The sequence below is a fragment of the Alexandromys fortis genome, unplaced genomic scaffold (genome assembly GCF_014885135.2).
Source record: "Alexandromys fortis isolate MF-2015 unplaced genomic scaffold, M_Fortis_MF-2015_v1.1 scaffold_496, whole genome shotgun sequence".
NCBI lineage: Eukaryota > Metazoa > Chordata > Mammalia > Rodentia > Cricetidae > Alexandromys > Alexandromys fortis.
This window is the reverse complement of record NW_026068376.1, coordinates 87072-92755: the sequence shown is the minus strand read 5'-3', so window position 1 is coordinate 92755 and position 5684 is coordinate 87072. Positions and strand designations below refer to the sequence as shown.

General features: G+C 48.0%; 1 long non-coding RNA gene across 6 annotated transcripts in view; it reads right to left on the bottom strand.

Annotated features, from left to right (window-relative positions):
* LOC126495503 (uncharacterized) overlaps positions 1-3551 on the bottom strand; it is a 9908-nt gene extending 6357 nt beyond the window's left edge. For 2 of the 6 annotated variants that reach the window (XR_007590153.1, XR_007590151.1), the window contains exons 1-2: positions 2931-3549; positions 1470-1545 (exon numbers count right to left, since the gene is read on the bottom strand). This is a non-coding gene — a long non-coding RNA (uncharacterized lncRNA). Of the gene's footprint in view, positions 1-1469; positions 1546-2470 lie in introns of all 6 variants that reach the window. The other 4 variants (XR_007590152.1, XR_007590156.1, XR_007590154.1 and 1 more) reach the window with 4 other exon arrangements.
* Between the last annotated feature and the right edge of the window lie 2133 nt (positions 3552-5684).

The following is a 5684-nucleotide window of genomic DNA, read 5'->3' as shown; positions in this document are numbered from 1 at the left end:
GAGAGAGAGAGAGAGAGAGAGAGAGAGAGAGAGAGAGAGAGAGAGAGAGAGAGAGAAAGTAAGCCTGCCAAGGTCTTGTGCTTGGGGTTTACAGAAGAAACTCTCATCCAGTTTCTTCATTGGTCAATGATAACTCTTAATTTTGTAGGTGCCAGGCCACACCCTGAAACATACCCAGGGAATTCCTGACCTGAGGACATGCACACTCAGCACTAATGCCAATGATGGAGGAGAGCACTTCTAGCCTCTCCATTCTATGGCAAACTAGCAGGTTACTTCCTGAGTTTTAGAGCAGCTCAGAGGCTCCACACAACTTCAGAACATGTTGTGTAGGGCAATCAAACGGTTTATGTTCCAACATCCAACTGCAGACCACCACCACCAGTTCTTAGCAAGATCTGGGGACAACAGGAAGATTCCCTTGTGAAAGTCTCCCAGTGGATGGTTATAGTGGAATCCCTTTCCTACTTCATTGCTGTGTATATTTTGACAGTACAGAAAGGTCCCCAAGCCTCTCTGTCCTCACAGATGACCCAGGAAACCTACCTGAGCAGATAGAGAAAGTGCCTCAGCAGAGCCTTGGGATGTGAATGTCACCTCTACATAGCTTCTAGACTGAACTGCCTGAGAAGGTCCAGGGACCCTCTTTCCCAGGCCACCAATAATCATGAAGATGGCAGTTGTATCTCACTGGTATTGGATAGAGACAACGAGGTACTGAGGGAGAATTCCAACAGAATTTATTCTAGTTGGTATTCAAAACACTTTAGAATGTCTGAGAAGAATCCAAAGGAATATAAACTCTCAGATACCCTGCTCCTCAGCAGCAGTCACTGTTGTTATGGAACAATTTTTTTTTCACAGATAGACTCAATAAAATGATGTCCTAACACCAAATGTAGAAACCAACTGAGTCTAATCTTAGAAGAGATGGTAGAGGGCAGAAAATTCCTCTAGACCCTGAAATTCTGGCCCCAGCACTTCCCACAAAGCATCAGAGACCCAGAAAGCCCAATAGAAAAGTAATGAAGTCTGGACATATCGAATCCAACACAAACCCCAGTTGTAAGGATCTTTCTGTCTCTTTAAGAGATAAGCCACGAGCTCCCCTCACCCCCATCCCAGTCTGCTGAGACAGGCTGATCTTCAGCTTACAGCCTGAGTTCTTCCCCTTTTCTGCCTCTCCCCACTTCTCCCCTTCCCCCTTTCTGTCCTTCCCTCTCTCTGCTCTTCTCCCCTTCTCCCTTCCCCCTCCATAACCCTCTGAATAAATATCCAACCTCACTCTGCATGGTGTGTCTATCCATGTCTCTGTCTCTTGCCTGCCACCATGTGTCTCCCTGCCCTGGACCAGCCATGGCTTGGGGACCTGAAGCTGTCCCTGCCTGCTGCCACATGGCCCACTGCCTCCGCTTGGGAACCTGCAGCATTTCTGCTTAATTTTTCCATTACACCAGCAACAGACTCACCTACATCATATCTGCTTATTTTGTCACAGGCACCCCAGGGAAATCAAGGTAGAAAACATGGTCGGTCCAGAAGGGGCTGCAGGACAAGTGTGGAAAAGGAAACCATAAGGAACCCATTAGAAAACTGAACATAATCTCAATATTACAGGTGACTCCAGATCCAAACACTACAATGTTCACATAACAGTTACTGAAGAGACCTTTGTAAGTTTCTGCCTCATAAAAAAGGAGATCAGAAACAACAAAGAGAAGATGAACTGTGAACATGAGCTCTGCATCCATCAGCAAAAACAACAACAACAACAACAAAAAAAAACCACAACAAAAAACAAACAAAAACCAAACAGAAGCTGGAGCATGGCTAAAGGAGTCCACATCCTAGGACTTCTAGTGGAAACCTGGCCCTATATCCACAGGAGACAACAAACCCCTGTTCTAAGCTAAGATGGTGGTTCAGTGCTAGGCAGCAGGAGGGAGTGTCCAGAATGACAAGCAGATGTGTTCTCCTCATCACTCTTACACCTGTGTGACCCCAAGATGACCGCATGAAGATGTGGGAAAGCAATAGAATGAACTCTGTCCAATGCTGGGGGTTCACTTCCAGCTCAGTAGGAGGATGTTGAGGGTAGCAGAAGTATAGGACTTGTTAGAGCTGCTGAGTCTCCATGCAGCTGCTTCTGGGGCCCAGTATGCCTAGACTTGCACACACTGCCCATCCCTACTGTGGGAGCCAGCCCTGATACGCAAAGGGCAGGTCACCCAAAGAAGTTATTTACTTCTAACCATTATCACCTGCCAGAGTAGGCCTCTGCCTAAGATTCCAACCAGGACACCCCTAGATAAATGTCAGTCAAGCGGGGGTCCTAAACCTCAGAAACCCCTCACCCCCACCTTTTCTACTATAAAGCCCCATTCTAAGTGAGCTCGGGGCTTGTAACGGCATAAGCGAATGCAGACAGATTGTCAAAATATAGACAGCTTTAATGGAGGAATAGACTTACAGAACTACCGTTCCCGCGGAGACCAGGAAAGCAGAAGCGAGTGCTGGGAGCACACTTGCCAAATTTATAGGCAAACTTTAGCCTGAGGCGAACACGCACCCTAAGGGGTGGGACTTATCCCTACAGGGGCTCTCCGATTATTCCAATATGCTGGACATGCCATGCGAAGAGACCGAGTTTGGAAACTTGCTTGAAATAAAGGCTCTTTGCTTTTACATATGGGACTCAGTCTCCCTGTCGGCTTTTGCGGGGACTTCGTGGATTTCCACATTCACTGCTAGATATCAACCCACGCAGAACCCACCATCCTCCTGCTGCCTAACATCCCACACACCACAACAATGCTAGGTTTTAGGCCCTATGGAAACTTGCAAGCACACATACCACATATACATTTAGATACCAGGCCTTATCTGACGGTATTCTTTACCCCCACACGCACATATTTATGTCCACATACATTACAAGGTGTCAGTTCAGGATGCCTCCCCTGAATCACACAGCAGTAGGAGTCAAGATCCTACAGATATGCCCCTTCCAGCTGCTGTGCTAAAACAGCCTCGCCAGCATTCAGACACGCACAAATGGTACCAACCAGCTGTAACATCCTGCTACATACACTCTCCCCTAACAACCATCTTTACTTGTACGCCGCGACCTCGCCACCGAGGGCCTGCCCCCACACACGACGCCCTGACGGCGGTGGCGACACCGGAAGTCGTCGATCTCCGTCGGAGCTCTCGCCAACCACTGAATTCCTTCCGTGACTTCCGCCGTCGCAACCGCGGGAGCCGGAAACAGTAGCAGTGGAGGCGGAAACACTTTCATTTGGAAGCTGAAATAGCGGCTTCAGGAACCGGAAACGCCAATCCCGGAGCCGCGAAGGACCCTGGGAGAGCGAGTCCTGAAGACGTCACGAGGCCTATCGAGGCTGAGCGCGACTACTCAAACGATTGAACTGAGCGGTGGGCGCCTCGCTGCTCTTCCTCAATATCCTAGACTTCGCCGCGCTCTCATATGAGACGAAGCGGCGTCATGGCAGCGGCAGCCGTGTTTGCGCCAGGGATGACTTCATCGCACCTTACCACAGCTCACGCCCCGTACACGAGGACAGGCCCCCCACCTAAAGGACACGCCCCTCAAACAACACGCCCCACAATAAAGAACACTCCCAACCCACAAGGACCCGCCCACTGCCCAAGGGACACGCCTCCTGCTGTGACATTGTCCCTCCCTGAAGGACGGACCTCCTTTTAGTACGTGCCTGCCCCCTCCCAAAAAGACACGACCCTTCTCACAGGAAAACTCCCCGTCTCTCGTGGACACATTCCTCACACACTTGCACACAAGAACAATTCTACTCTCACAAGACACGCCTCCTCTCTCAAGGACAGGCCCACTCCCACAAGGTCATGCCCACACCCTCAAGCACACGCCCCTCTCACTATGAATCGCCCCTTGTAAGGACGTGCTCACTACCCAGACAAGCCCACTCACTGGACAAGTCTCAACCCACAAGGAAACGCTCCCTAAGGACACTCCTCCCACAATTATATGCTTCCTCCCACAAGTTCATGCCTCCTGCAAAGACACATCTCCTCCATCAAATAGTGCCTCTTCATGCTACAGGGACACTGCTCCTCCCACAAGGACACTGCCTCTTCCTCAAGTACTGGCCTCCTAGGGCAGGATACTCACCCTCCAATAAGGACTCCTCATACAAGATGAGATCCCCTCCAATAAAGACACACTTCCTGTCACAATGACACCCCCCAGGACATGCTCTTTTCCACAAGGACACACTTGCTCTGATGAATATCTGCAAATGAGCTCTATCAACATTAATACATGCAAATGTACACTAATCCTCATAAGCACATGCAAACGAGCACCAATAGGAACATATACAAATGAACAGTCAACCACATGAATGTATGCAAATGATCATCCATATGAACATATGCAAATGAACATCCTTCCATACGAATACATGTGCAAGGACAGCCATATGGAATATGCAAATGAATGCTCACCCATAGGAACACATGCAAATGAACACCCTCATGAATATGTGCAAATGAGACAGCTCATGGGAACATATGCAAATGAGCACCCATAGGAATACGTGCAGATAAGAACCTATCCGTAGGAATACAAGCAGATGTATAACCATAGGAGCCGTTAAAATAAAAAGGTTCTAAGGATTGTCACGGTCCATCCACTACTGTACTATGCTCTACCAACCGAGCTATTGAAGACCTATGACTGAGCTATCAAACCCCTTCTAATGAATTATCTGGCTGTTTGGAGCCCATTTCCAATGAAGAGAAACCTTGCTCAGCCTAGACAGGAGCAGGAGGGCCTTGGTCCTGCCTCAATGTGATGATGTGACACAATTTGTTGACTCCCCCACTTACCCCCTCTGAGGAGCATATTGGGGGCAGGGTGAAGAGAAGGTGTGGGTAGCTGGAGGGTAGGAGAGGGGAACTGGGAATAGCATGTTAAAAAAAAAGGAAAAAAATAAATAAAAAGGCTCAGGATGTTATAAAAAGTTATCAGATAAATTAAGATCATTTGGTAGAACACTTGAAGACCTAATGAAAGACCCCCGGTGTGGGGATACACTCACTCAAGTCTAGGAATAACACGACTCCCCCCCTTCCCCCCCAGTAACTCACCAGAAACCGTCCTTGCTGCAATCACACAGAGGTTTATTGACAGGTACCAGCGCTGAGACTCATAACCCACGCAGGGGAGTTCGCCCTCCTGTAGCTGGGAGAAGGAGTATTTAAGGGAAGAAACCACAACCCAGTAATCTAAAGGGGGTAGGGAGGGCATCATTGGAAAATTCTGAAAATACCAGTGATCATTGAAAATTCTGAAAATATTAGTGATAATCACAAAGGGGTAACTCCCTGTTTCTCAAGATTATTCTTAAGATTACAATCTAAATTTATCTTCAGCTAGTTCTTGAAACAGTCACTGAACCGGCTAATCCTAGATTTTTGGTTCTTTTCCTGCTAGAAGGGTCTGGATTTATCCCTGTCTTTTACTAAAACAATTTGGTATACACAGACATTCGTTTTTACACAGTGTCCTATGTGTTTCCGATATGTGTTTTAGTCCATAGAGGGCAATGAAGGGGACTAGGATGGCGATTCTTTAGTATGGGGACCTAGTCGCTGGCTGGATAACTATGACATGCTGGTGCCTG